Source organism: Lactuca saligna, chromosome 3, assembly GCF_052625555.1.
Source record: "Lactuca saligna cultivar CGN05327 chromosome 3, ASM5262555v1, whole genome shotgun sequence".
Lineage (NCBI taxonomy): Eukaryota > Viridiplantae > Streptophyta > Magnoliopsida > Asterales > Asteraceae > Lactuca > Lactuca saligna.
In genome coordinates, this window is record NC_136419.1 from 167,930,557 (window position 1) to 167,937,854 (window position 7,298).

Below are 7,298 nucleotides of genomic sequence, written 5' to 3' on the forward strand. Positions count from 1 at the left end.
GGTCAGTCCAAAGGGCATCACTACGAACTCAAAGTGTCCGTAGCGGGTTCGGAAAGCTGTCTTCGGAACATCTTCCTCGAGTACCCGTAACTGATGATACCCAGATCTAAGGTCAATCTTGGAGAAGTAACTTGCTCCTTGTAGTTGATCAAACATATCGTCGATTCGAGGGAGAGGGTAGCGATTTTTAACCGTGAGTTTATTGAGTTCTCTATAATCGATGCACATCCGAAACGATCCATCTTTCTTTTTCACGAACAAGACCGGAGCTCCCCAAGGTGAGAAACTCGGTCTTATAAAGCCCTTGCTGAGCAGTTCTTTGAGTTGGCCAGATAGTTCTTGCATTTCGGCAGGTGCTAGACGGTAGGGCGACTTAGCTACAGGGGTAGCTCCTGGAATTAGGTCGATTCTGAACTCAATCTGACGTTTGGGTGGTAGGCCGGGAAGATCCTCCGGAAAGACGTCAGGGAAATCGCATACTACGGGAATGTCTTTTGGATCTTTCGATTTCTGGTTAGTGTCAACGACATGGGCAAGAAAGGCGCGATACTCCTTGCGTAAGTATTTCTGAACCTGAACACTGGAGATGATACGAAGGCTCGTACTCGGCTTATCTCCATATATCAAGAGGGTTTCGTCATTTGGAAGGTTCAGGCGAATGGCTTTGTCGGAACATAGGATATCGACGCAATGGAGACTCAACCAATCCATACCAACAATGACATCGAAATTTTTGATTGAGACTGGCATAAGATCGATTGGGAATGAGTGATCGTCTAACATAAGAGTGCACCCTATGTAGATTTCGCTAGAGTTTTCTATTTTCCCATTAGCCATTTCCACGACGAATGTTTCTTTTAGTGGTTGAGGGATTTGTTTGAGTAAGTGTTTAAAGTTATGATTTACGAAGCTTCTTTCTGCACCACTATCAAATAAGACACAGGCATAGGAGTTGTTGAGAAGAAACGTACCCGTGACTATTGTGGGATCTGCTACCGCTTCATTGTGACCGATAGCGAGTAGCCTTCCAGTTCCTCCAGCATGTGTGGTCTTTGGACAGTTTCTCTTAAAATGACCCGCCTCTCCACAGCCATAACAAGTTGGGGTCACTCCCGTACCAGGAACCTGCGTGATAGGTTTGGGAGGGGCCTTACAAAATCGGACAGTATGGCCTTTTCGACCGCAGTTGGAACACTGCAGTTCACGGTAGGGGCCGTTGTGGTGGAAAGGGCACTTGGGACACTTGGGCAAGTTTCCATTGTAAGCTTTTGGCGGGGCTGGAGCAGCTGGAGTAGTCGGGGTGGTAGCAGCATGGACCGCCACAATTTGTTGGTCCTTTGAGGAGGTTTGTGTTTTCTTGCCTTTCATCTTATCCCATCGCTTCCTCTTTCTGTCAGATGAAGCGGGCGGTGCAGTGGTTGTTGTGGTTGCTATCGCCGGAGTGGAGGAGATTTCGTGGTTGATCAGACTCTGGGCTAATTCCTTGGCGCTATCAAAAGTTGTAGGGCGTGAAGCTAGAACATTTCCTTGATACGGGGGCACCAAACCCCAGATGTACCGTTCAATCTTCTTGTTCTCTGTAGGGATCATATTGGGGCACATAGCTTCCAAGTCGCAAAACCTGGCCGTATAAGCTGTTATATCGGTCCCCTTCATCTTGAGGTTCCAGAGTTCTTCCTCAAGTTTATGAATTTCGCCCCTAGGGCAGTACTCTCCTCTCATGAGGTCCTTCAGAGTGTCCCAGCCCATAGCATTGGCTGTGACCAAGGAAAGTGAACTAACATGGCCGTTCCACCATGTTAAGGCCCTGTTGGTAAGGGTAGCAGTAGCGAACTTGATTTTTCTCTCCTCGGGACAAGAGCACATCTCGAACACAGCTTCGGTTCTTTCGAACCATCGAGATAATGCCAGAATTCCTCCAGTACCATCGAAGAAGGTAGGTTTACAGTTCATAAAATCCTTATAAGTACATCCCTGCACTCGATGATGGACTTCACCGAACCTGGAGTTACCACCGCTCGCATCCCCAGAATTCATTTGGGCCGTGGCTGCTGTCACGGCCGCAGTTACCGCTGTTTGAAATAACACCGGATCGATCTGTGGAGGAGGGGGTGGTGGAGTAGGGGTTTGAGTTGCAGGTCTTCCTCTTGCGGGACGCTTTCGTGGAGGCATCCTTTACTGGAAGAAGTATAGAAATGATAGCAAATAGTAAGGGCCTATTGCGAATATAAATAGAGTGTTTCGTGGACTAAATCAACATAATCCAAGATCAAGATGAGAGTTATAGCAATAGAGAAATCAACTGCCAATGTATTGGTATCCATGATGCAACACAAGTTCATGAAAATTTGACCTAGCAATAGGTCTTACATCATACCATAGAGAAAAGGTTTGGCAGTTTAGAGGTTTGACTAGAGTACTTTCAAGCTAGGAATGTTTACAGATAATAGATCTATGGAACATAGAGTGGATAGGTTAATCCATTAAACAAAAGATAGAGGTAGCTAGACGTCTTCTACTGGCGACGGTTACTTGTCGGGTGAATCCTCAGTTCTGCTAGCTGACGCATAGCTTCCTGAAGGTGTCGATCATGAGTCCTTTGGCGTGCACGAAGTTCTCTAACTTCAGCTCGGGATGCAGCCAGCTGGTGTTGCAGAGCCTCGTTAGTCCTCCTTGTCATGTCCATGGCTTCTTCGAGTTGGCGGATGCGAACTGTGTTGAGATTTGAATTGGCATCCACTTCCACAACTCGACCTATTGCAGCTTGACCTTGCTCGACATTCCTGGCAATCCTTCGGATCATGATGGGCAGAACCTGATCTGCTGATCCACCTTTGTTTATGTTGTAGAAACTTCGGTCTCCATTGTATGGCGTGGGCTGACCCTACTCTTCGCTCCATCTGTGCAAGGATATGGCCCACATAGGAGTGGGGCCCTGAAATGTCGGACGGGGGTTGGGGTTTGGGACTCCAGGGGGTAGGTTATTAACTTCTGGCTCGGAGTCGGAGTTATCCGGAAAGCCTTCTGCTCGGTGGTCATCCAATGGGATTGGGTGATCATCGTCCGACTCTTCACTGAGCCATCCCCCATTACCCTGGTTTGGGTAGTACGGGTCGCCAGGAGGGTGGAAGCCAGCCATGGTATCTATGTGAGAAAGGGGAAAAGAGGATTAATAGGCGTACTAACCTAAATTACTTATAAGACGGTCGTCACGAGTTGGACCAATACTTGCATAATGCATACTAATTACATGTGATTGGGGCAGGATAGTCCGTCGAATAAGTGACCCTAACTCTAAATCCACAACCAAACAAGGAACAGGAAGTAAAGCAAAGATCACAGATTCTAAGTCTATGACGCCCTAGTCACATGTACCCGGAAAGTATCCATTTAGCGACTATTGCTCCATCAGTAACGACCCTTTTTAGTTCTCACAGATGTATGTTTTTTTTTAGAGGTACAGAATACTCCTATAGTATTCTAATGTTAACGTTATTGTGGTAGTGTTGGTAAGTTTTAGACTTGTTGCAATACCACAACCAAACTTAGGCACATGCTAGTCACTTCCAGGAAGACGTAGTTGATCAGGCTACATCCCCCTAAATGTGACTATATGTCTCTAAGCTCAATTGTGCTATCCAACAATCTTAATACTTTTGTTTGGTTCTAGGATGATACTGACTTCTGTGTTTTATAGTGATGTGTGTACATATACTTAGTTAAATCTTTTAGATACTTAACAGTATATATTCTTGGTCAGAGTGTTTTAGTCCCGAAGTGTTTATAGTTTGTATATCTTTTATAGGTTGATATACTTGATTCACTATAAACAATGCTCTGATACCAATCTGTCACACCCCAAAACCGATAACGGCGGAATACGTTTCGGGGTGGATGACGTAGTGTACAGTATCATCACAATTGTATAATAGTAAAAGCAAGAAACATACAACCATTTCATTTACATAGTAAGTGTATTTACAAGTGTGTTTTGTAAAGTTTGACAAACACCAAAAGTAAACATAAATAAGAGATGGGTCTTGTATCCTCCATCTTCTCCAAAAATGCTGCTGCTGTACCTGTCTATCTTTGACCTGAAGATACAAGTTATTTTGAAAAGAATATCAGCATAAAGCTGGTGAGTTCATAAGAGTTTTAGTGTGGGTACTTGTATAAAAAGCATTAGAGTCATTAGTATGAAAACTGAAGTTTGAAATCATAATTAGTGGTGAAACCTAGAAAATCCCACATTTTCCAGAACATTAAGTAATGTAATATAGTGAGTTATTCTTAGAGTATGTAATAGTGGTGCAGCATCCTTTAGTATTAGATACTTATTTACTTCGGGATATTACTTCATCTTTCTTTTAGTCTTTTAGTGCGGTTATAGTGTCTTTCTTAGTATATTCCCAATAGTGTGAGTAATAGCGAATCCCCATGACCTTCCCAGTCATGCATAGTGTAGTAGAGTATCAGCATCCCTGGGCCTGAGCGGCTCGGACTGAAGTTATCAGTCGGGATGCAATAGTGTCTGCCCCGTATAGATCTATACATATAGTGTCGTCTTCCTGTCGGAAAACTTCGGGCATAGTGAATAGCGTGTAGAGTATCCCGTAGTGGATTAGTGAGTTATCTCATGATTAGTGCATTCTCTTGTATTATAGTGTAGTAATCTTTCGTATAACTTGTATTGTATTCTCTTATTCGTGTATTGCTTCATAATATAGAGAATTATAGCAGTGTAGAGTAATAGTGGAAACTAGGGATAGAGTCCTTAACTATACCCATTATAGTTAATTTAGTGTATGTGGTTCTAATCAAGTAGTGATTCAGGTAATTAATGAATTAAGAAGTACTCATAATCTGTACTAATATATGAGATATATAACTAAGAAATCAATGACATTCGGACGGATAACCACTACCCTAAGCCCACAATCAAACAAGAAACAGGAAATAAGGCGAGCTATCGGTCCTAAGTCCTTCAAGTCTTACTTATATAAATATATTAGTATGATTACATTCTTATAAAGAGTTTTTATTAACAAAAGTATTGTACGAAAGGAACATTTAAAACTTGTTTGTTAATCCAAGATAGTTTTGAAAACAATTGTTTTATTTATAAAGCATAGTGATAAATCACATGTGATTTGAACTACAGATTGTGAATCACATGTGATTAACTCTGAAATCTGAAAAATAGTCTTGTATAACTTTTCATATACATGTATATTCAACTTGTATCTCCCCCCTAAAACATATAAAACATTTGAAAGGTTCATTAAGGGGTATGAACTCACCTGAGATCGCGGAAATCGGGTGAATCGGGTAAAAGTGTCGATTGAGCGTTTGGTACCCAATAATCTCTTGAGCACCTCCTAGGACCCTAATGTCCTATGAAATATGTATTTTACAAGAAGTTAATCATCTTGTGCCTTTCATTATAGTATTTGGACATTCTAGTATCGTTTTCGGGGTTTTAAGGCCTAGAAGGGGTTCCCGGGAGTGGTACAAAGTCATGAATGATTTACGGGAGGGTCCACGAGCTCACTCCCTTGGAGTTTATGGCCCAAAAGCCATCCTTTGGGAGTTTACGGCCGTAAACCCCCTAGGTTTGGCCGTAAACTCTTGTGGCACTCCAAAGTGTATGTTTAAGGTCTTATTTCACTTCCTTGATTTAGTGGTATGTGTCTTGGACCATTTTAAGGGATTAAACATCATAATTTGTGACATTTTTGGGGAGTTTACGGCCAAGACTTGTTCTTGGGCCGTAAACTCTTGTAAACCCTTCAATGTGTATGTTTTAATGGTACAACAAAGTCTCATACACCTTAGATAAATCCTAGAAGGCCATATAGTGAGTTTGGGACAATTTGGCATACATTTTTGGGGAGTTTACGGCCCAAGAATATCCTTGGCCGTAAACTCTTCATTTTGTGTCCAAATGTGAAGTTAAATGGTACAACACACTTCCAAAGGCCTTAACTAAATTCCTTACATGCACTAGGGTAGTTTAGGGACTTGTTTGACACAAATTTTTGGGTGTTTACGGCCCAAGCTTAGTCTTGGCCGTAAACTCCTCATTTTGTCCTCAAATGGAGTTGTTTGATGCATTTAAGTGTTCCTTAGTTTCAAGTCCAAATTGCCAAACACCCTAGATGAGTTTTTGGGACTTTATACAAGTGTTTTTGGGGTGTTTGAGGTGTTTACGGCCTAAGCATGTGCTTGGTCCGTAAACTCCTTTTTACATGTCAAATCCTTGTGTTTTGGTGTCCAAAGTCCCCTAGGTTTATGCCTTAACTAGTCCATAAGCTTAAAGGAAGGAAAAACTTGACCCTTGGCATGATTTTGGGGGTTTACGGCCTAAGGAGCTTCTTAGGCCATAAACTCCTTTATGGTCTTTGATTCTCATGATTTTGGACTCTAAAAGCAGTAAAGTATGATTAGATTAAGTTAGGGGATGAATCCTTACGTTTGGAAGTCGGGAATTCGCGGATTTGGAGTCGATTTCGGGTCTAGAGAGAGAAAGTAGTGAGAGAGAGATGTAATGGTGGTAAAAGAGTCCAATTGTAGTGTTCAAGTGTTTATATATGTCTTAAGTATTGTACCCGATACACGGCTACCCGATGCTAAAGTTTAACGGGGTTAAAACTTTTTACCCGGGTGAAGTGGTTGAAATAGTAATACCACTCTATTAGGTTAAACTAGGTTAACACGTACGAATATATTACTTATAATGATATTAAAACATGCATATAATTAGATATTCGGATATTAACGATTCCAAATATTACATAAAATAACGTACGTTGACGTATTCCGTTAGTGAAAAATGGGACTTGTAACGGTAATAGATTTAGGGTTGTCACAGAACCCGTCTGTAACCACAATGACTATATGCTTAACACACCTTTTGATCGATCTTAGCTAATTGACCTTTTTTGAATGGGAATTCATCAAGCGGGGTGGAGGAATGGTCAACTCATCAGGCTCATGATCTGAAGACTACAGGTTCGAATCCTGTCCCCGCCTAATCACTTGAGATCTTTTTTTGGGTGGTCAAAGTTGTGTTGCCAGCTAGTGAATGTTCGGATGGTGAACAGTTCAGTATCAAGTCTATAACGAAGCTAGTACGGTTCAATGGTTTTAGAATAATAGTGAACCGGGTAACCGGATCGCCCCGGCGGGGTTGCTCTGACTCAAACGGCCCTGAGAAGCGCAGCACTCCGGTAACGGATCCTTTTGCAGGTGAAGGGGCAGAGCGTTCCCCGGTCTCTCTTGGCAATAGTTTACCTTTC

The 7,298-nt window shown here is 42.2% G+C and overlaps 1 non-coding gene across 1 annotated transcript; it reads left to right on the forward strand.

Annotated features, from left to right (window-relative positions):
• Window positions 1-6,959: 6,959 nt before the first annotated feature.
• Window positions 6,960-7,032, forward strand: TRNAM-CAU (transfer RNA methionine (anticodon CAU)). The gene has a single exon. It is a non-coding gene; the product is annotated as a tRNA-Met (tRNA).
• Window positions 7,033-7,298: the final 266 nt, after the last annotated feature.